The sequence below is a fragment of the Taeniopygia guttata genome, chromosome 1 (assembly GCF_048771995.1).
Source record: "Taeniopygia guttata chromosome 1, bTaeGut7.mat, whole genome shotgun sequence".
NCBI classification, from domain to species: Eukaryota; Metazoa; Chordata; class Aves; order Passeriformes; family Estrildidae; genus Taeniopygia; species Taeniopygia guttata.
In genome coordinates, this window is record NC_133024.1 from 12,870,885 (window position 1) to 12,894,011 (window position 23,127).

A 23,127-nucleotide genomic window follows, 5' to 3' on the forward strand; every position below is an offset into this window, starting at 1 on the left:
AAAAACCTTTGCACCCCTAACTATTGGCTTTGATGTGCTTTCTGTATGCACTGTTGAGAAGAATTTTTATACAGAGCTAGAAAATTTATTAACATATTTGACATATTTCATTATAAATAGCTTTTGGAAAGGCTTGAAATGCTGACTGCTTTTTTTTAGAGGATTATAAAAACACAACAGATCATGCTGAGGATTCCTATGTTCTGTCTGGAATGCTAATAAACATGTGAAAGGAATCAATGGACTTCACTACTCATGTGCATCAATCCTTATAGGTTTTTCCTCTTCTTTTAGTGACCTGCTTCTTAGTAGGTTACCACACAGTGAACGAAAGAGAATTTATAAGGGGATAGGAAGATTAATATGAATCCACTTTATCATAGCCAGATGCTTTTATTTCACTGAAAGTATTTGTGAGTACTTGTTTTACTTCTGTTACGTTAATGAATGAAAAACACAACTGAACTCAATAGATATAGTCCCAAGTAATTTGTTCTTTTACAGTTTGATCCTAACTAACTTGTGCTTTTCAGTCTCATTATTTTGTAAAATAAGTGTAGGATACTGATTTTGACTCGATAAGTTGATGCATGCACTGGCTATGCATAGATGGAAGGAATTCTGAAATAATCAGATTTTTTGCACCCTCAGGGTCTTCCCTTATTTAGAGATTAACTTGTGCCATATCCAGTGAAAGGTAGGCTTTTCTGGTGTGCTGAATAATAATTGCTTCAGATAATAATAACACTTCAGATATTATATGTTTTGCAGCCACTCTATATTATAAAGAAATGGGGGAGAGCTGGGGATGAGCTTCCTTATATCATGACAACTAAAATTGTTGCTGGATGAGGCATGATGAAGCAAGGGGTAATTAATTGAGTGTTTCCCCCTGAAAAGTTGAAATGCCTATTTCAAATTTACCATTATTTCAAGTGGGGAAGAGCACTGATTACAACCTAGGGAGAGTGATAGCTTTTTGCAGTCTGAAATCCCTTTTGTTTCTTTCTTTCTTCTTTTGGTCATAAGTCAGTCAAAAAACCACCAAAATCAATGAAAGAGGAGTTTCCTAAAGTTATAAAGAAACCCTGCTAAAATGCTGTTAGTTGCATCCATCCACTGCTTCCTCTGAAACCATTCTAAATATTCAAGATCATGGAGAGGCAAAATACTATTTATTTGTTCTTAAGTAGTAGACTTTGTAGCTGGAGCACCATGAAAGGGAAACAAAGGAAATAGTTGATTTCTATACTGAATGAAAGCCTGTGATGTCACTGTCTTTCTTTTTCATGATACTCGTGGTCAGAGATGATGTTGGAGATACTTTCCTGGTGGCTAATGTGCTTCAAGTTTTACTCTGGAATTAACATGAGAAGGACATTGACTGGGGGACATCTTCCTCTCAACTCCAGAAGCATCAGTGAAATTGTCACAACAGGATGCTTCCCCCCTAGTCCATTACAAAATAAACCCTGTGTTAACTGCCTAGATGTAATATTGTGTTAGTACATTTTGTTTTAATGATCTGTTTGCAGATCAAGTGTAGATGCTTTTCAAATGTTTGTTTTTAGTGGTTATTTGACGCTGTTGAGGCGGGATGGTACAAAAGGATTCCAGTTCAGAAGGCTTGAGAGTAAAACTCTGATTTATTTTAAATACATTGTTCTTTTATAGAGAGCATTGTCTAGACCAATTCCATTGGTCCCAGAATAAAAACATATCACACCATTGGTGTGCAGTGAATGATGCTCAGTGGTAGAATTTATCTATAAGCAATGTGAACAAGAGAGATTAAGGGTTATTTACATTCTTTCCCAACTGTTTGCCAGGATTCTGCCTGGTTAGAAACCTTCCATTTTCTCTCTGACTGAACTGAGAATATCCACACTTAATTGATGAAGTTACAGGCTCTGTTAGGGAATTAGTGAAAATTTAGCATGTTATGTGGAAGTGGAACACTCTGAGAGAAGGCAAATCTTAAAGGATTCATTTGGTTTGAGCATGGTGCTAATAATGCCAGAGTTGTGGTTTTGATCCTTGTATGTGCCATTCACTTAACAGTTGGACTTGATGATCTTTGTGTGTGTTTTCCAACTTGGAGAATTCTGTGATTTTGGGCAGGTAAACCCTCTGAGTGCGTGTACGTTTGCTTTTCTTTGTAACTCCTCCTGACTAGAATGGTGAAAGCAGAGTTTCCCTGTGATCATGTGCAGGATTTCTTTAAGTTGGCACTGACAAAGCCGTGTGTCAGTGAGAACCAGCTGTTTGAGTTTGCAGGAAGAAAATATGTGTCATTATGTGGGAATGTTTTATGAGGCTCCTGAAGCAGCGTTCGGCAGTGCCAGCCCGCGCTGTTCTGCCGCGCTCGGTGCTGGCTGCAGCGTTGGTGCTGTTCTGCAGCTGCTGGAAGTGTCAGGCTTTAAACACATTGCAACTTCTATCTGCTGCTGGGATTGAAATAACACGGTTTCATTTTTGCAGATAGAATATTGGCCATTAATATGCAAGCAGATACCCAGTTATTATTTGTCCTGCTGTGTTCGGTTCAGGCAGACTGTCAGTGCTGGGATTGGAAACAAGCTCCGTGGTGTGAAAGGTCTCTCTGATTTGTGAACAGCTCTGACATGCACACTGACTTTCTAAGGCTGCTTCAGTCATTAGGCAGTGTTAAATATATTGCTTTTTTGGTAATTTTGTGGGTGTTTAAAAATGAATTTTGCTACGTCATTTGAAATAATAGAGCTGATATCTTTGATGATACTTGATGTGTTGCAATTTTTTGGGATGACTTATAAAAGTATGCTGATAATATAAACTAGGAACAATATGAGCTTCACAGGTAGTTGAAAAATACAGTTGGGTTTTGGCTGAGTCTAAAAGCAACTTCATTAGAAGTAATGTAAGTGAATATTTTACAATTCTGTGAGCTGTGTCTACAGAATTATCAGCTGCTGTAAAAATTACTAACTAGGCAATGCAGAAAATACAGGTTATCTTATTAGGAACTACTAGTGGGGGAAAAAATAATCTGATGCAAAGCAAAAATACTTATTCCTGGTCTAAAAAGCACATATAAATTGTTTCTATGTGTTCTGCCTCATTTCCAGTCTTGAGCTGAACTAGATGCCTGTGGACTTTTTTCCATGTTTTTTACTTTGTTCAGTTGTTTCCCTGATGTTAAAACTTGTTTTCTTCATGCTAGCAACAGATTTACTGGGTAACAGAACCAGCCTTGTATTTCTGTAAACACAGAACTAACTTCATCCGTGTTACAGGACTTCAGACAAACATAATTTTTATTTTAAGTTCTTCAAATTACTTTTAAAAAATATTACTGTATTGGCTTAAAACAGATATTTGATTTTTTTTTTCTGGGTCAAGAATAAGAACTGTAGCTAATAAGAATATTTGTTGCTCCTCTGTCAGCCTACCTGACAGGATTTTCAGGGTTTTGGATATTTTTTGCTTAAATGTGCCACAAGATGTGGATTTTACTTCCTGAAGAAAAGGTTGTTAATATATTTTATTTGGAAAGGCAGCTGATATAGCACTGGTAGTCATTTAAACTCGATCTACCCTTCTACATGGGAGTCCTTGTAACATTCCTCTGAGTGATTAATTTTGTCCTGAAAGAGTAGTTTTGTGGCAGAAGTTTGTCATGGTTTATTACCACACTTTCACAGAAGCTTTTCCAAAGCATTTTGTATATTTTGGGTTGATCTTGGATAATGACTAGGCATCTGTCTTGGTGATTAAGCTTGCCAGACCTTCCTGCTAAAGTGTATTTGTACTATCTTGCTTTGCTGAGGAAATGTACTTGTTGGTTTTTTCCAAGGTCTTTGAAATTTGAGATCAAATAGATTGATAAATAATTTTGGAGCTGAGGCTCTGCTGGGTTTTCTGCAGCCCTTACTGAATTAATGGGATCTTTGTTAATTTTGAATTCCATGGAAGCAGGTAGGCTGCAATTTGAGAAGGAGATATGGTGTTTGGGAAGTACTCCCAAATGTGCCTAATGTTTTGTTTTGAGTAGTGTGGAGCATCATCTACTGTAAGAATGAGTTAAGGCTACAGGCTTTCACAATTCATGATGCTGTTTATGGCCCCCAGGTAGTTCCTTAAAGAATTCTATTTTAAAAGCAAAATGAAATAACATCATTTTCTTTCCTCTTGATGACTTTGATTCTTGTTAGAGCTGTGATATGTAACCCTCTGTGCTCTTGATCACAGTATTTACAACATTCCCAAACTATTTATAGTGAGCAGATATATTTATCACATTCTAAAGTTAGTTTTTCCTTTTCAAAGAGTTTCTTGAGGTTTTGTTGGAACGATCAGTAAGTGAAGCACTGAGATAGGGAAGAACATTTAGTTCTCTCCTACCAAATATGTGTTAAGGTGTTACCTCATGTATATAAAAGATTGTTAAACAAATTTGGCTTACCATGGTGGGGTTGGCCCCATTTATACTCTTACAGTTTTTGAATCATTTTTTGGCTTCAGATGAAGCAGAATGCTAAATTCAGCTGTGACTATCTTCTGAAATGTGGTAAAATTCAAGTGATAAAAGGCACTTTTCTTGTGCCTTTTTGTGGCTACATCCTTTTTATGCAAAATGCCCTCTAATTTTGGGATATTTTTAAACAAAGGTCGAAAAGATTTCTCTACACAAGAGCATGAATGATTTCTTACTTCATTGACGTGAGGTGGTGTTTTTTCTTTTTAATTTTTGCCCTCTGTGATGCTGTTTTTTTTTCTGAATTAGTTGAGAAACTTTGTTGTGTTCATAGAATGTAGATCTAACTCAGATGCTGAATGTGGTCTGGTAACCTGATTTGATTTCTTTAGTTGCTCTCATAGTACTTAGTTAAGTAGATATCTTTTCTAATATTTTTTTGAATCCCAAAGTAGACTTAAGCCTCAAGGGGGGAAAAAAAATAATTGCAGCTTTCTAATTTAGAGAATTTATGAATGGTGATCTGATATAGTTAATAAAAATACAATAATACAAAATGTAATAATATGTATTAAACTATATAGTAATATAATATTGTTGTAATAGAATATAATATAATCTGTTTTAAATAGAAATTATTTATATTATCTATTTATATATAATCTATATCTATAATATAGTCTATTCTTTATATAATAATACAATCTATTCATATTTGTCTAAATGTCATGTCATGAGAAGGCATTGTGACAGAAGGCACACCTGTGTGTCTGGGCTGGTTCTACATATCTGCAACATTTCTGACTCCAGTCCTCTGTGGTGAAAACCTCTCCATGACTATCCTGTTTCAAGCCTTGTAATGAACAGCAGACATCCTTAACTATCACCTTTGTATGACTGGCATGTTTACCTACAGTGTTTTCCCCTGAAAAATCAATCCCAAATGAATTTCAAAAGGAGCTAAATCATGTTGAAATTGGAAAGGAATTTATTTCCCTTCTTCTGTTGTGCTGCCTTTTGTTGTGGACAAAAAGGAATTCACCATGTGTAGATAGGGCCAAGAATTAGTCCTGATATTTTTAACAGTCTAATAATCCAAATGACCTAATTAATACAGGAAAATGTCAAAAATAAATGCTGTTTTCACCTGTAACCAGTAGCCTACACATATCAGAAAAGCAGCAGCGGACTTGGTTTTGGTGTGGAAAATGAATCTTCATCTTGCAGCTCTTTTAATGAGATTTAGTTTGCAATTTGTATGCTGTACTTATGAGCTAGGGCAGAGAGGATTGAGTGATTCTGGCTTCTATTGAAAATGTATGAACATAACAAATGTTATGTTCATAAATTTTCAATAGAAGCCAGAATCACTCTTTCAATAGATGCCAGAATCTCTGCAGCCTGAGAACTGCAGCTCAGTGCAGCAGACGTGCATATTTGAGGGAAGAGGAGAGAATGATGGAGATAAAAGACATTCAGAAACAAGCTGGGTAGCTTCTCAGGTTCAGTCTGAACCCACAAAACATAATTTTACTGAATTTCAGTGTGTGACTTATTAAGCAGATATTATTTCATAGGAGCACACCTTGTTTGGATGCTTGTTGGGTCAGTTTAAAGTAGAGTGTTTCAGTTTTGGTGTAGGTAAAAAAAATATAAAAACTGTTAGGTTTTTTGTTATAAAACTCTTAAACTTAAGATGATTTGTGGTATGATGAAGGAATCCTATCCTCTCAACTGTAGAGAAGATATATCAATATAAAAAAGGATGAAGTGTTTCTATTTTTTCTTTGAACCATCCAAAATATAATTGGAACCTGTGCCAATGTATATTTCTATTTCTTCCTTGAAAGAGTTTTGGTACCATACGTTTAAATTATTTGTCGTGTTGTGCCCTAAGCTTATTATTTACGTGAAATTAATCAAACTTTGTCTAATGAATCCCTTGACAGCTGTGGAAGGTACTCCTTTCATGAAAGAATTAATATGAGTGGGATCTGAATCTTATTGTACCTCCATTATTTAGGAGAATGATTTACTAAACTTGTGGCAGGCCTTTCTAAAGCTTCATGCTTCCTGTCAGTTGAGATCCAGGTAGATCTGAATTTTGCTATAGCTCACCAGGATATAAAGGAACTTCTGAAAAGAATAAATCTTGGTTTTGCCCTAATATAAAAGAAGTAAGAGGACTATTTGTTTAATTTCACTTTAAGCCTTTTTTTTCTTTTGAGTCTTTGGGATTTTTTTCTTCCTATGATGGTTTTTTGACTTTCCAAACCTGCATTTTAGGGTTTGACCATTCCCCAGAACCATTAATACTCATGTGTGTTTATGTACAATAGTTGTGTTTTTGGTCAGTGGTTAAAAAAAGAACAAGTTCAATTCAAGCACTAGACAAAGAAGTATTAGTAAGAAAAGAAAAGTCAGAAAGATGCAAATTAATTTCCGTAGTTATTAGAAATAATTTTCAAAGGGAATAAAATGGTCTTAAACAGAGGGATTAAATGGCAGGACCAGTGTTGTGAGTTGGGGAAGAAAATAAAGAGTTAAAATGTGTTGAATTATGTGTGTTTCAGATGTTCAGGTGCATAGGTTGTGGCTTCAATTTCTGAAGTAAAGATAAATTATGCAAACTGCAATAACAGGGATCAACAAAGGAAATGCTAGGATTTTTGAGCTATAAAGAGTTCTCAAAATAAGGCTTGTGCATGAACTTTGCTGTAAGGGAAATATTGTTAAGGTGGTATTATGCTGATTTGGAATTTATTTTTATGTAGCAGTGAGAAATACTTGCTGAGATCTAGATTTGTGAAAGAATGTATAATGACCAGTATCTACCCAGACAATGGCATCAATATATTTAATATACAATTATTAGCTACACTTCTTGAAGCTCAGGGATGCACTGGTATTGTTGGCTGTTAGCCTGCAGCCTTTGTTAAGGTGACAGGAAGCACTCAGGATAGTTGAGAAATGCAGAGAAATTTTGTTTACTCATCAGATAACATGCTCTGTGTAATCTCTACAACTGTGCTGCACTGAAAATCAGATCAGTGCTGCTGGCACCAGTCTGTCAGGCAGGCACAGAGAACACTGACAGAGCTGGTACTTGGAGGCAGCTGGTGACTTGCTGCTTCATCTGAAATTGTAGTGAGTCACACCAAGGAAAGTGTTGAGCATGTGGTTCTGTAAAACAGCCTCTGATGATGGGCTGCAGCGTGCTGGAGAGCAGCTTCACAATAGCAGGTTCAGCATTGTTTTACTGAACTAAAAATGACAAAAAACACGAATCAGTCCAATTATATAAAGTTTTCACAGCAAATGTTAGTTTCTTAAAATCTATAATAGATTATTTTAGACCAGTTACTATTTAAGTAATGGTTATAGACTTAGTTGGCAGAGGATGCTCATATGAAAGCAGTAGACTGTTCGGCTGTGTCCTGTCTGATCAGACTTGTTCCTAGTAATTGGAGATGGCGAATTTCAGTCTGGATAATTCAGTGACTAATGCTTCAAATGCCTCCCTGATGGGTTATTTGTTTTAGTGACTAAAAATGTGAATGTTGACTGAATCCAGATAGCAAAAACTAAAATCCTTTACATATAACAAACAATATGCACAGTTGCCTAATGGTTATGGCACAGCAAAAGCGATGGTGCGCTTAAGGCTTAAAGCCCAAGTTGGAGTAATGAACTTGTTTGATTCAGTTGGAAAAGGTGTGAAAGAGATCATACTCTTCCCTTTTTGTGTGTGTGATTAGGTCATAATAAATAGATCACAGCTGAGATACTGGGTGGGGGCTCTTAACAAACTAACCATGCTGCTCGATATTAGATCTTGAATTATATCAAGAAATTCTTAGCACAAAGAAAGGAAATCTCATTTGATGTAATTAGCGACTACTAGGGAATGCTCACTGGAAAAGTTACTGTAGTGCTACACCTACAGAAAATGTCTGGAACAATTGCCAAGATTGCAGATGTTTTGCTGTGAAAGAAATGAGCCTAATGAGAGACTGTCTCAGCTGACTGAAACAAAGGAAACTTCCCAGCGGGTAGCAATTGAGGCAAATAACAGGGTTAAAACGTGAGAAGTGTTTAGTAAGGTTTGCTGGGTGAAATGAACCAGTGCAATCTATTTCTGATTTCTCTGTTTTTAAAGTTTAAGGTGTGATATAAAAATACTGGGTTTTGCTTATCCACTAGAAGTAGCATTTGTATGGATATAGTGAAACATTAAGTATTGGAAGTAGTCTCTAAATTTAAAGAATATGGAGTTCTTGGGTATCCCTCTTTTTCTGAATTGATATGGCTACAATACCAGGATTATGTTAGAGTTGTCAAAAAATGCTATTATTCATTTCTCCCGCTTCTTTTTGGTGTTGCCATAAGTTTTTTCTTCTCTTACATTGAGCTAATTGTAGGAAACTTTAACAGAGGGGTGTCTTTAGTTCCAACTGTGTTCCTAAAAAGGTTTCACAAAAATACAGGAAATAAGGAAGCAGAAATGAAAAAAATTCAATTTAACCTGCAATTTTCCTTCAGCAACTCATCCCAGAGTTTTATCAAGAACTTTATCAAGCCATCAGAGTCCTTTCACATCTGCCTGGAGAAGAATTCAGATGACCTATGTTTATTCGTAAGATGAGAAAGTAGGGCTTGTTAAATACAATTTTGACCTAAAGAGATATAAAATTGTCATAGGAATCTTTTACATTCTGGTTTTTTTCCAGCGAACCTGTACAACAGGTCTGAAGTATGCAGGATGACCTAAGTCTTCAAGGCCATACTTAAATGTTTAAGGAAGAAAGGTTGCTTGGCTTTCCTTTCAACCAACAACGTGTTTTGGAGTAATTCTGTACTCACTTCAAAAAAAGAGCCTCTAAAACAGAAGGCAAGCAAACTGACAAACTCTGTTTTCATGTGGTTCAAAAAGAGTTATAAGGTTTCAGATAGATCAGACAAAGCTCTTTGGTCTGAAAATTGCGTGGGTTTTTTTTGGATTAGGACAAATTGTTCTGTCTGTTGACAAGGACTAAGAAAGCAGCTACTCGATGCACAAGGCTGCTTTTGCTTGGTCATTTGTAAATACTGCCAATGTACAGAAGCTGAAAATTGTTTACTTTTTTGATTTTTACCTCATGTAAGCCAGTTTGTGGTTAAAGTGGCACATCAGTCTGCATTTCACTTGAGGCAGGAGCTGATGCTGATTTACAGCTTAAACTTTTCATCCTGTTTTGTGTTCCTAACTACCAAAGTACAGAAAACTTTGTAGCCCAAATACAGGAACAATGTACCTGGACTAAATCAGATTAAGGACCGTACATCATTCTCCTGTTTCCAGCAGTAGCTCAAGTATTTAGGAAACTGCCCATAATATCCCTATCTTAATTTCATAAATATCTTGAGCCAAATGTGGGGGTTTACATAATTGACTACCCTCATTTGATGGTTATTCCATGAACTTGCCTAACCCCTAGTGTAATATTGAGCTTTCACTTATCTTTCGGCAAGGACTACAGCGGGTTTATCTCCCATTGCAAGCAAACGGCTTCCTTTTGTTTTAAATTACAAATTCATTTTGATAAGTGCTGGCTAACATATTACAGTGTACAGTGATACTTAACTGCTCTCTGTGCTATGGGTGACTATGGAGAGTTGTAGTCATGGCTTTTAAATGAATTAGCTGCTGCTGCATGATTTTGTCATTGCTGTTGCTCATGGGTTTTTCCCAATACTTTTTCTCCCCCTGTATCCTTGTAGATAGAGTGATCAGAACTTTAACACAGTATTCAAGATGCTGACAAATTGGGTTAGACTATGGTCCAATGATGACCTCTGTTTTGTTTGTTTTTTTTCTAATAATCACTAGCATTTAATTTATTGGAAGGAAAAAGAAACCAAAGATAAAAAATATTGGCTTGATTTTTATAGCATTATCTAGCATTCTACAAGAACCTCATTCCTGAATGGAAATAGTCAATCTAACCTCCAAAAATGCAAGCATGAAGTTTAGGATTTTTGCCATGTGTATCATGACTGGTACTGAAATGCATGTACTGTTTCACTGCAAGTCACAAGGTCCCATTAGGAGAATTTGCAAGTCTTCATTTGCCTGTTGTACTTACTGTTCTAAGTAATAGCAGCATTTGTTTGTGCATCTTTTCTAGATAATTTGTGTGCATTTTGGTTTACTGCTATCTATGAACTTTGCTTTTGGTTGAACTGAAAAAGCCCTGGGGTTAGAATTGTCAAGATGGTGATATACAAGCCATTTATGTCATGGGTCTCTGCCCATGATGTAGGATAATACATATTCCCTTTTGTTTGTTGGAGTCCCAGAGGTTGTTTTTCCTGGTTGCTCCTGCTCAATATCAAGGTTTCTCTTTGTCCTTTATACTAAGCCAGCTCCATTTCCTGGCTGTTTGCACTTACAAACTTTTTCCTTCGCTGTTCTTCAGGAGTGTGAGCAGCTCTCTGTCAACATAAGCCAGCTGCTTCACAGCACTACTATCACTTGCAGATAAGTAAAGTCCTTTTCCAGTGACTCCTGGAAAAAGTCTTTGACTAGTTTCCAGTCATTACATCTTTATTCAGCTTCTGTGAAATTGCAGTGAAACCTCTGCCTGATATTCTGCTCCTTTCTCCTCAGGCACAGCCTCTCCTTTGGCTTTTCTTTTTTTTTTTTTTTTTTTTTTTTTTTTTGGTTGTGGTTTGGTTTTTATCTTTTTTTTTTTGGAGAGGGGGTTTGTTTGTTTGTTTTTGTTTGGGTTTTTTTTTCTTTTTGGAGATGTGTTAAATCAGTAAGCATCATAGTAGGAGCCTGTTCTGTGTTTTATGAACTCTACTGCCACAAGTAAATGAAGTTAGAGAGAAAGCAGCAGCTGCCACTGAATGTAGAAGACCTCCTGTAATAATGTGCATTAATAAGGATGGGTACTGTAATTAGGGGAACTGAGATTCTAATTTTATCTCTGTTGTGCCATTAGGCTTTCAGATAAAGTAAAAAAAAAAAAAACCCTAAGTATTTATCTTTTCTTTTTCTAATTTGTTTCCTAAGAGATTTTGATGTGAATTATGAACAGTAAGCATGGTAGGAGCTGGGTTTTATTTTCCTGCACTCTCTTGTTTTTAGGGGTTGGCTTTTTACTTGATCTGAATGCCTAAATATTATTAGGGTTCCTGAAAGATGCCACATCCGTTTGTAAAGAAATTCAGCCATCTATGAGCTGTATGTTGAAGAGGGGAAGCAATTGGACTGGATTGAAGCTGCATTGATGTTTGAAGTCAGATTAGGTGATGGGGTGCTCTGCATTTGGATGAGGAAATGGGCCTGATGTGCTCAGCTGAAGTGGGAAGTAGGGAACATAATATAGAAGGGAGTAAGCCACCAGGAACAGAACCAAGAAGATTATTTGGAGAAGATTATTTGGGAGTGATAATCCTCATTAGGAAAGGCAGATGCAAAAGGTTTTGAACTGCTTGAGGAATCTGGAAGCAAATCCAGAATTCCTGAGTCTCAGACTTGTTCAGGTGTTGGCAAGTAGCCAGGACATCCACTAAAACAGCAAACATGTGCTCCATTTCTCTCTTGCTGGTTCACACAGCTGCTGCAGGTTATAGTCTCTTGTCAGTTAGAACTGTCAGCATTCATGTGACTTCTTCAATTTTAATTTGCCCCCCATTCTCCCTGTGAGTATGTATTATAATTGTCTTTAATTACATGTTCATACACTGTCTTTCATTGGATTCTTACTCAATTTAATGGGTGGTATTTGGAGAATGAGAGCTGTACAGTTAATGAAGCTATTGTCTCTAGGGTTTCTGCTGTAGCTTGGTGCTGAAATGAAGTCATGTAGTAAAAGAAACAGATGAATTAGGGAGAAGAAAAATAATGGTCTTCCAATGTAAATCATTCCAGAAGATGACTTTTCTCATGGCTTTCTATTCTGAAACTTATTTAGCTTCCTATTCAGTTTAAAGCAGGGTTTCATATGTCTCCAAAGCATGGCACATAAAAGCCATGCACATAAAAGGCCCATAAAAGTGACTTTAGTAACTTGTCACTTCCATGGAAGGTGTCCTGGAGTGGCTTTCCAGACACCAGCACAGGAAGAAGGACTTCAGTTACCTCGTTGGACAGCTGAAGTAAGAAAATTCTTTGAATTCGCAGCTACAGATGGTGCTGTGTTGTGCCAGGGATCACAATCTTAAACTTGTCTGATACTGATGAAGCCATATCCTACTTCAAGAGGGAAGGAGACTTAAGAGATTTCTAAATCAGAACTATGTGACTACTTTTTTTTTTTCCTCCTGTCAGTTTTAAGGGAAACTTGAGAGTGTGCCCCATCCTGTTCTAGGCTGGTTTGTCCTTGAGCTGTTTTTTCATATAAATCCAATGGCAGGAAATGAGAAAACACACCTGTTCATTACCCACTTTATTTAACAATAGAGGGTATTTGATGGTTTTGCACTCCTTGTGAAATAAGTATATTTACAAGAGAGTGGCATGAAAGCTAAATGGTAGATAGAATGACTCTTGTCAGTGACAGAATTCGGTATGAGCTGCACTTGCATGATAAAGAGTTGTATTTATGTACTGAAAATGGATTTCTTGATAACCCTTTGGCATTTTGTAACAGTTGTGCTTTTGTGCCAAAATACTAGATTTAGAAGCGCACAGGGCTACCCAGCACCATTCCTTGGCTGTAATTCTAGAACCAAAACAGTGATGGTCTGGAGCCTGGGTTCTCCAGCATGGGTCCCATCTCTCTGGGGTCTTCTGGGTGTAGGACACTTGTTACTCTGGCATGAAGTCATCCCATGTGAAATGGAAACAAAATGCCCTTCCTCACCATCCATGTCTGATACTGGCTGAAATGAATCAAGCTGTGACTTGGCTGATATCCCAGCATGAGGAATGTAAAATAAGGAAAATAAGGGTGGACTGTAAATGCCACGTGTTGTGAAATGACTTTGCGTTTAAACTAGTAAGTGATTGGGGTTTTTTTCCTTGCTTTTGTAAATTATATTTTTAAACAGTGTGTGGAAAAGTATCTTGTAAATAACCAAGCAGTTGTTAAATCTCCCCAAAATGACCTTCACAAAAGCCTTTACTCAGGCAAAATTTTAATCACCAAACACTGTTAGAAATGGTAGCACATTTGTACCAATGCATGTTGCGTGTTCATAACTTTAAAAAAGTTAAATCCAGGAAGAGGTTTGCTACAAACATAGAAAATAGCTTCTATGCAGTGTTTGTATGTGGGGGATAGTTGGTGGTTGTGAGGTTACAGAAATTTTAAAGGGCCACTGTGAACATCTTCTCCAATATTAACGGTGATGTTTTATTTTCCCAATCTAGAAAGGAAGTTATAGCAAAATATACCTTTACCTAATAGGAATTTTTTGGTAAAAATCAAAAATAAATGAGATGTTTCTAGAGTGCTGAGATAATTCATCATAGATAAACACAAGTGCTTAATTCAGAAAAACAGTTTCAGTAAATGATTTATAGGAATGCATTTAAGGATGAGGAGAATTCTAAGGTAGTAGTTAATCTACTTTATGGTCTGAACTTTCAAGGTTTGCTTATGTAATAACCTTATTTTAATAGTCTTCTTTTAATTTGTTATATGTAACACACATAAGTGTAAACCTTTCTAAGAAATTTTTTCTCTAAATTCAAGCTTAAAAAATACATTTTGATGATGGGTAGTTAGGCTTGATGATATACCATTATTGTAAAGGGAATATTAACAGAATGTATACTTTTTTATGGTATAGTACACTTTTCTTTTAGATACCATTTAGAGAAGAAGTAAATACTGCCCCCCCACCATAGGTGAAAAACTGGGGAAGTTTTGCTTGCAAATTTTCTTCTAAGTTTTTTTTTTTCTGTATATAAAATTCTGAACTTTTTTTAGCAAAGTTGGATCTTCTAGCTTTAGAATTATGAGTCCTGTGTTATTACCAGATAGACAATAGCAAATGAAGAACATAAGCAATAAAGCAGAATGTGAATTTTAAAATATTTACGCTGACTCCAACTGCTCAATTATTAGGGGGCTTAGAATTCTTGAGGATGACCTTTAGTTGAATTGTTAACCAGTTCTGTGCAGTTTTTCTTCTAATTAAATGAAGAGCACTTACAACCTGATACTTCCAAGTGTGAAAAAATCAAAGCTAACCTTTTACCTTGTTTTAGGTTTATTTTTTATCATTAACAATTTTTGCTTATCTCAAATTGCCTTCTGAATCACCGGCCTTATTTCAAAGTAATTCTACCATTGCCTATTGACAAACTGATTCCAACAGAGTTGGTGTTAACCTGCTCTTCCTTAAAAGTTTGAGGAAAATTAATGGAGTAAAGGAAGGGGCTGTGGTGTTATGCGAAATGGAGCTTATTTTAAGGATGGAGCTGTACTTTTGCTAGCATTTCCCCATTTTCCCCCCACAAACAAGACAGTGTTTGCACGCCCTGTCAAATATATGCACTGCAAACATGGCTGTACTCAAACTTTGTGCCTTTGCTGAAAACATTGTCTATATAAGAGGATTCTCAAGGATTCCTTGTAGTTTAGCTTTTTTTAGCACATTTAGTACATTTCAGTTCAAATAACTTGAAGCTCTGGCCACAAAACCCATGCTGTGTTACCTGCAAGTCCCCTGTGAAGTTGGTGGCATGGGGCATCAGCTCCTGTGCCTGTGCAAGCATGTCCAACTGGAGTTTTCAAACACCTTCAGTCCTCATTAGCACCACACTCTGATGCAGTTCCTGTGGAGATGGAAAGGGATATGTGTGATTTTCCTCAGTCACACATGTATATTAGGCTCTTTATTTTAATTTTTCTGCAAGGCACTCCCAGAGAAAAAGTGCTTTGCATTTTGTATCTGTCAAAGGATGCCTTATCTGAAGGTGTGCTGATTTTCCAAACCCTAGATATTTATGGGGAGAAAGCAAGTTTAATTTTTATTCTTTAACTAAGAATTATGTGGTGGCCTTTTTTGGTCTGTCATGTCTTTTCCAGGCTGAAGGGTCATAGTTTTTTATGCTACAGAGATCATTTGGTACCTTGTTAGTCTGAAATATATTTCCATCTCAGCTGCTGGAACAACAAACTCTCAGTTAAGATACATCTTTGGCTGGTTCAGATTTTGAGTACAAGTAGGGGAAAATGAAATTTAAGGCTTACCAATGCCTTTTAGCTCCAGCTGAAATCAACTGTCATAGAAATATATTTGTCATTTATTTTTCTTTTACATATCCCATTCAGGATATTACTGTGGGCTCTGATCTAAGCCTTATCCGCTGTGAACCAGATCATAATGTGGTAGGACTGGATCTTTGGAGTTTGACTTGACCACAGTAACAGATTGGAAACAAGACTTATTTTTGGTCTGGAACGTAGTTTAACCTTGTTGCTTTACCACCTGTGAAAGACTGAATTTGCCTTCCTTGGCTAAAGGTTTCTGAGATCAACATATGTAATTCAAAACCCTTCACAGGAGTGAGCATCTAATAACCAGTGAAGTCCATAACAATCAGTATTTTTCCTGGAAAATGATGACTGTACTTAAATGCATGATAGCATTTTGATTTTTGATGTTTTAGGAGAAATTAGAGCACAAAATATGAGACTGAAGTGCTTTGTGATTCTGAAAATAAGGCAAACATAGACACTATATGCTTCATCTTTTTGAGTAGCATGTAAACAGAAAGGGAGGTCAAGGTAGTAAAGATGTTACCACATTTTGCTCTTTAAATATCAGTGTAGCTGCTAGTGGTTTGTTGTGGGGTTTTTTTTTGGTTATTTTTCCTAGAATTCTAAGATGAAATTTAAGAAAAGATTCCCAAAATTATTCTTAATCCCCGCTCCACCACTGTTGTCATGATTCTTTCCAGTTCATAGTTTGCATTAGGACCAACAATTCATAAAAGTAAACTATTTGCAATTTCAACATTTACAAGGCCTCTGAAGTATTGGAAAATCAGATAAATGTTCAAATCTAACAGGACAAAAAAGAGGTTTTAAGTTTCCATGCAAAATTCAGCTTTCTGGCTCTCCTGTATTGTATTTACATTTTACTATCCAGGTACCTGAGATAGGTTGTGTTCAGCAAAGCATCATATCCATGTAGCATATGTTGAACTATTAGCTTCTATCTCTTGTCAGCCACCTCTTCCTTCTAAACATCAGTGTACAGATTGATTCTGGGGAGGTTTATGTGCAAAACCAAATTCATATAACATCAGGAATCAACTTTGAGGCAGGCTGGTAATTTTCAGTAATCAATCTGCTTTTAAAAATCAAATATACATTTCTTCTATTAAAATTCTTTGGTTTTGTTACATTGTTGTCATGACTGTTATGCTCTGAAATAATTTCAGTGTTCAAAATTATTTTAGTGAATCTGCAATTGAGCAAGTCAAATTTATCTCTTGTCCTGCAAACCAATTATGGTAAATTACAGTCATTCAGAACCTAAAAACTGTAATAACTCTGACAGAATTATGAGCAAACTAATGGGTCATTTATTATCAGATAAGTTTGCTTTCATTGGAAATGAATATATACTTGGCTATTTTTCCTTCTAACTCAAGGATGGCTGTTAAACCAAAAAAAACTTGAAAGAAAGCCTACTATATTGCTGTAGTACAGTTCTACCTCATACTGTGCTAACAAAGATCAATTAGATTGGAATAACATTTCATGACTAACAGAACTGACCTAGTTAATTTTTATTTCAATGAAGCAGTTGTTAACACTTTATAGTTTTCTGTCAGCCTGGATAATAATACCCAAGGGAAAAAAAATACTGTCCAGTTTTACTGTTGCTAAAGATAGTATTTGTCTTAAAGACTCTTCTCACCATTAATAGTTGTCTTGCTCACCAGAAAGGAGAGGATGTTTTTGTTTAGTAACTTGGCAAGGTATATCTCTGGAGCGAACTGTCAACAACAAAGCAGTCCTCAATGGAGATAGTAGGGACTTATTCCTCTAAAATGTGGCAAGTTAAACTATCATTGGGTTTGCGGATAAATTTGCAAATGCATATATTGATATGAGGCGTGAATGGTGCATTTTGTTTTATGCAGCAACAGTAGTAATGCTTGCAAAGCTGGATATACATTCTCTAACATTGATTTGGTTTCTGTGCAAAAAGCTAAAAGAAATAATTTAGGTTCTGAGTAACATGTGTTTTTATCCATGTTGCTTTTGGGTTATGGACTTTCCTAGATGCATACTGGTCTGTTACTTGCTCTGAAACTCAAATCTTTCTTAAATCTGTGATGCCTTGAGATGCATTTCAGAGAAACCTGATGTTTCTTTGATCAATATATCTGATTTAATTTGAAATTTGTTTGAGCTTTGTGTTTAATTGTGAGCCTAGGAGGGGAAGAACATCAGTTGTCTATAGCTAGAGGCAGTTTTGAGAAATGTTTTAATAAGGTAATCAATTGATGTGGCCAACCGCCTAATCTATAAAATCTCAGTGAGATGGAAGAGGCTTTTTTAGTAAAGGATAGGTAACAGAAGGGTCCAAAAAGATCAGCTATCATGATTAATATCAGTAAGTGCCAGGAGAATCTAAGCCTCAGACTGCCAAGGAAATAGGTTGCTGAAGGCTGTTACTTCTGCTGAACTTAATCCGAGGGGACATCAGACAGGATGATAGAATTTGGAACTGTTAATAATTTTTAATGCAATTTATGACACAGCAGGAAAATAAAGGGTAGAGGGAGACATGAAGATGTAAGTAATCAAAATACCCTTTTTTGTTCCAAATTATTGAAAGAAATAAAATATTTGAAAGCACCAAAATACTGGGTGTGGAATAATATCCAAACAGTGCTTGAAACTAAGGTGTCTCAGCATCACCTCACTTCTGTCTAAGAGCAGTTACAGAGGAAATGCAAAGCCTGGTTATTATTAATTGTGGCCCTGGAACATCCAGCTTGGGAATGTGGTGTGCTGTTGGATATGGCGGTGCCTTTTCCAATGCAATAATTCTGTGTATTGTTGGTAAAAACACACTGACACGCTGACAGTTTGCCAAGATTAGGGAAAGAAAAACATCTCTTAGGAAAAGTAAGTTTTAAGATATGCAAGCTGACCTCAGTTAACTCAGGCAGAGTGATTCCTCTGGTACAGTTGTATTTGCAGTTCAGTTTTGCTCAAAGTTCTCTTTCTGCTTTTTTTTTTTTTGTTGTTTGTTTGTTGTGGTTTGGTTTTTTTGTTGTTGCTTTGTTTTTTTTTAATTTACCTTTTTTTTTCTAGTCTGTTTCTCTTCAATACTAGGTCTCTTGAACAGCTATATTGTGTGTAAATGAATGTATATCTTATGTGCTCTGATTTGTTATTATTAACTTTTTTCTTCCTCTTAGTTTTGTGTGGTAAAGTAACCTATATCAGTGTCACATTGTGGTAAAGCTTTTTATATCAGTCTGCTTTTATTTTTTTAATCACATTGGAGTCTTTATTAGCATCATTAGCTGTTAATGATATTTGTGGAAAAAAAAACCCAGGGAAATTAAAGTTTATCTGACATTAATATTTAAATATTTTTCATAAAAGCATGGTAAAAATCCATGTTACAGACCACTTTCATAAGAAATTTTATTTTTGAAAGAGAAAATGAAATGGAAAAAGTTTCAAAATGTATACATTCAATCTTCAAATAAATAGGAAACACTAAAGTTATCTATGGTTAAATTCATTCTTGCTGACAACTGGATATTTGTAGTTTGCTGTTTATCCTTGAAATTAATTTGACTGTAACATTTAAATAACAAACTTTTTTTCTGCAAAGATGATGAAGCACTACCTTAGTCATCATTTAGTCATTCCAGCAATTATGTAATATTCTGTATCTTATACCTAAAATTCATAATTTAGCTTATAATGAAGGAACAAGGGGTTTTCCTTTTTACTCTTGAGTTTTGAAACATTCTTCAAGTATTTATTTAACTTACTAATTAGAATACCTTAAAGAAGCATTTCTGCTTATTTACACTTATAGTTATGATTTTTGAGAATTAGTTTTCCTTCCCAAAGAAAGCAAACACTAAATGCTAAGCTTAGTTGCAAAATAGGTCTTGAGTTTCACTGGAAAATAATTTACTGAAGTGTCTGCAAAAAATTTAGTCCTCAAATGCAGTGTAAGCCATAGGAGAGTATAAGCTTTGTTTCTTTTTCTGGCCTTTAAGGGAAGGCAGGAGGAATCTATTGCTAAAGATGGGTTTTTAAAATGATGAATTGATAAAGTGACAAGAGTTCTGATGCTGTAGGGACTGTGGGCTATAATAAAAATATATCAATATATTAAATAGGTGATAGTAGATGTAAAGAGAAAAATAGGCAAAGGAAAGCAAGGGCCCTTGCCAACTTAGACTCTTAGATTTGCCTGTTTAGAGTTGTGCAAGCTTTTGTTGTGATGAAAATGCTGCATAATTGAGACAATTGAGGAAGATGAAGATATAAAAGATAATATGAATTAATACATTAATTCTTCCTATCCAATTATAGGATATAATATTAAAATTATTACTAAGGGCTTAGAGTTTTTTAATGGAAATTATTTCAAGTTTGAGAAAAACAAGAATATAAAAGCCCACATGGTATCAATGTTATACATCTGTTTTTGTGTTTTAGCTCATCGGATTTCTAAATTCATGCAGGGTCCTTTATTTCCTATTTTTGGGAGACTGGGTGAAGTATCCTATATAGTGTAATTATTTCCCCACTCTTTTATTATTATTATATTAATTTCTTTCTACATATATACAGAAATAGCTAGATAACCATTAAGTTGACTTTTTCTCTGTGGTGAAGAAGCTAAGATAATATTCCAAGCTAGAACTAAGAATGTGGTTGTCTAAATTCAGAGTCCATGGACCAAACACTGGTGGTCAGCGCCATCCCTGTCAGTGTTTGAGGCGTTTAGAAAATGCCCTAAATAATGTGTTTTAGTGTTTGGTCACCCTGAAATGGTCAGGCAGTTGGACTAGGAGGTCCAGCTGGAAGACTCTTTTCAGTTCCAATTAACTCTGTTATTATCTAATTTATAGGCTGAGAACAACATTGTTATGAGCCATGAATTACCTTTAAAAACTGAAGGGGATGCACAAATATGCTGATATGCCTCAAAATGCCTCAGGCTTGTTTAGTTTTCTTTCTTACCTTATTCATAGTGTATTTATCTGTGATAATGTCATTGTATTTGACTTAAAATGACAATGTCATTATTGAACTGTTTTTTTTTTTCAGTCAGAACCACTTGCAGAGTGCTGATACAGCTTATGGTCACTTTTTCCTAAAGCTGCCTTTTTTTCTGGAATCTAAGAATCCTTAATTTCAGTAACAAAAGACATACTTGAAATTGGAAGACTCTCACTGAGAGCAGATAACAAATACATATTTTGTTTTCTGTGCTTTTAGTTTAAAATAGAAAGGGGACAAGTCTAAGATACCTATAGACAAAATTTATTTTAGGGCAGAAGTGTAGAACTTTATGCCCACACTAGATAAATACATAAAATCAGAATCTCTATTAAGTCCCACTACAATCTGCAAGTGGATTTTTTATTTTTATTAGTCTCTTCTGGTTTACTGCAAGCTATTTTACTTTTTATACATGGCTGTTTTTCAGCAAATCCTTTCTGATACCATGGACCCAATTACATTTTTCTAGATTTCTTGTGCTCTTGTTTCTTTCTCCTAAGTCTTTTTCCTTCATAATTTTAGAGGTAAAGTAGCATTAAATTTAAGTTATTTTTTTTGATGATGAACTAGTTTTATTTAGACCATTAATTTCTATTTTAAATATTCCCTTGCTGGTTTTTGCTGTTACTGAGAACTGTATGCAGTCTATCAGTAATTGATTATTTCTTTTCTAGTGTTTAGATAAGTATTTCTCTTTTTAAGTGATGCAGTAAGGAGTTAGGGCATTTTGCAGTCAAAGAAAAAAAGGAAGAGCTTTTCAGCAATGATTCTGTTGAGTCTTGCTTTTTTGTAGTAATTTGCTGAAGTTTGTCAGGGCTTCTGTATTTCAAGTTCCTGGCACAATTCTTACCCTTCTGGGTGTGTACCATTGACTGGATAACTATTTCCAATGAACTCTGGTGTGTGGATAAATCTCTCTTTATGTAAAATATTTTCAGTTTATTTATATGGTGTTAAGAGCTTCAAACTAACTTGCTATGGTCAGATGTGCTATGAAGCAGAAACACTGATGCACCTCAAATGGATACTTCAGTGGGTGTTTAAGGCAATTATGAAAGACATTAAGCTCTAGATTACACTAAAATGCTGATCATAACCTTGTAGTAAGACTATATTCTGATTGCCACAATAAAAACAGTTTCTGCTAGTCAACCACAAAATATTTTTAGAGAAAAGAGAGATGCACATTTAAACAAAGCCAGAGTCCCAGGAGAGATTATGTGCCAATAGAAAGGAGGTCTAATCTTTTTCCTCAAGAACAGTAGACAGGGTGTTTTGCAATAAACAAACACTATTTTTTTAGTGCTTTTCATAGGTGATTTACACTAGTTAAAAAAAAAATGTAAAAAAAGGATATGATGACTGTGCTTTTTCTTTTTGTATGTAATCTTGTTTAATTTTAGGAACTGAGATATCATTCTGTAAACATGAAAAATACTGTATTTACTGTTTGGCTTCTTTTCATCTGAACAGCTTTTTTTTTTAAGCAAGTCACCTACCCAAGTAGCTTTTTATTTCTCTAGAAGATGGCAAAAGATTCAAGGACTCATGGCAAAGTACCCAAGTGGTGAGAAAGAATGGCTGCTGCTAACTGGCTGCATGACACAGTTTTACTGAGAGATATTTCTATGAAAATGCTGATGCCTCCTCCTGTGAACATTTGGTTACCTGGATAAATGCCCATTCTTTGCACTTAAAGGCTGCAAAACCTGCAAATATATTTAATTAGCCATTGACAGCATCTAATGGCTATGCTAATATGATTAGTGGCAATTTAAAATTTTTAGTGTTTTTTTTTTTAATGTTTATTTGGCAGGGTTTTTGGACTGGTGATTCACATGCTGTGATGGCATTAGTTTCCTTTGGTTTGGATTCCTTGAGAGGTCTCTGGCATACACAAATTCAATGCTGTTTGATTTTTCGGCTCCCCTTTCCACGTGTGTTTTTCACAGTTAACAGTGTGATATGACCTTTGGATTCCTGCACGTGCTGCTGCTGACACTGTTTGGGTTTCTCCTAGGCTGATCTTGAATCTCAAGGATTCTGCATAGGTAGCAATTCTCTCTGGAGTATGAAGTGTGTATTATTAGCCAACAAAGCATGTTTGTCTGCAAAGTCCTGACACTTCTGCACAGTCAGCTGTTTTATTTTTTCCTTTGACCTGTCTCTCCACTATGCCTTAAAAGAGGAGGTTAGAACACAAAACTGCTGGGTAGCACTGCCTTTGTGAAACTCGCTTTGTAAGTTGATTTTTTGCGCTGTTTAGCTGCAATTTTGTATTGGCTTTCTTTTAGATCAGTTTGGATGGCTCTAGACCATTGTTTGTAGCCTGCAAACCATTTCCATGGAGCACAAGTCCTGTGTGGGAGCTGCTCACATCCTGTCAGCACAACATTGGTCTCTATTTACTGCCCTGTGGAGGGGGATTATCTGGGGCATTGTCTTTGT

At 35.7% G+C, this 23,127-nt stretch overlaps 1 protein-coding gene across 4 annotated transcripts in view; it reads left to right on the top strand.

Annotated features, from left to right (window-relative positions):
* Nucleotides 1–23,127, top strand: part of CADM2 (cell adhesion molecule 2) — a 585,014-nt gene that overhangs the window by 46,409 nt on the left and 515,478 nt on the right. The gene's annotated exons all lie outside the window — the stretch shown is intronic.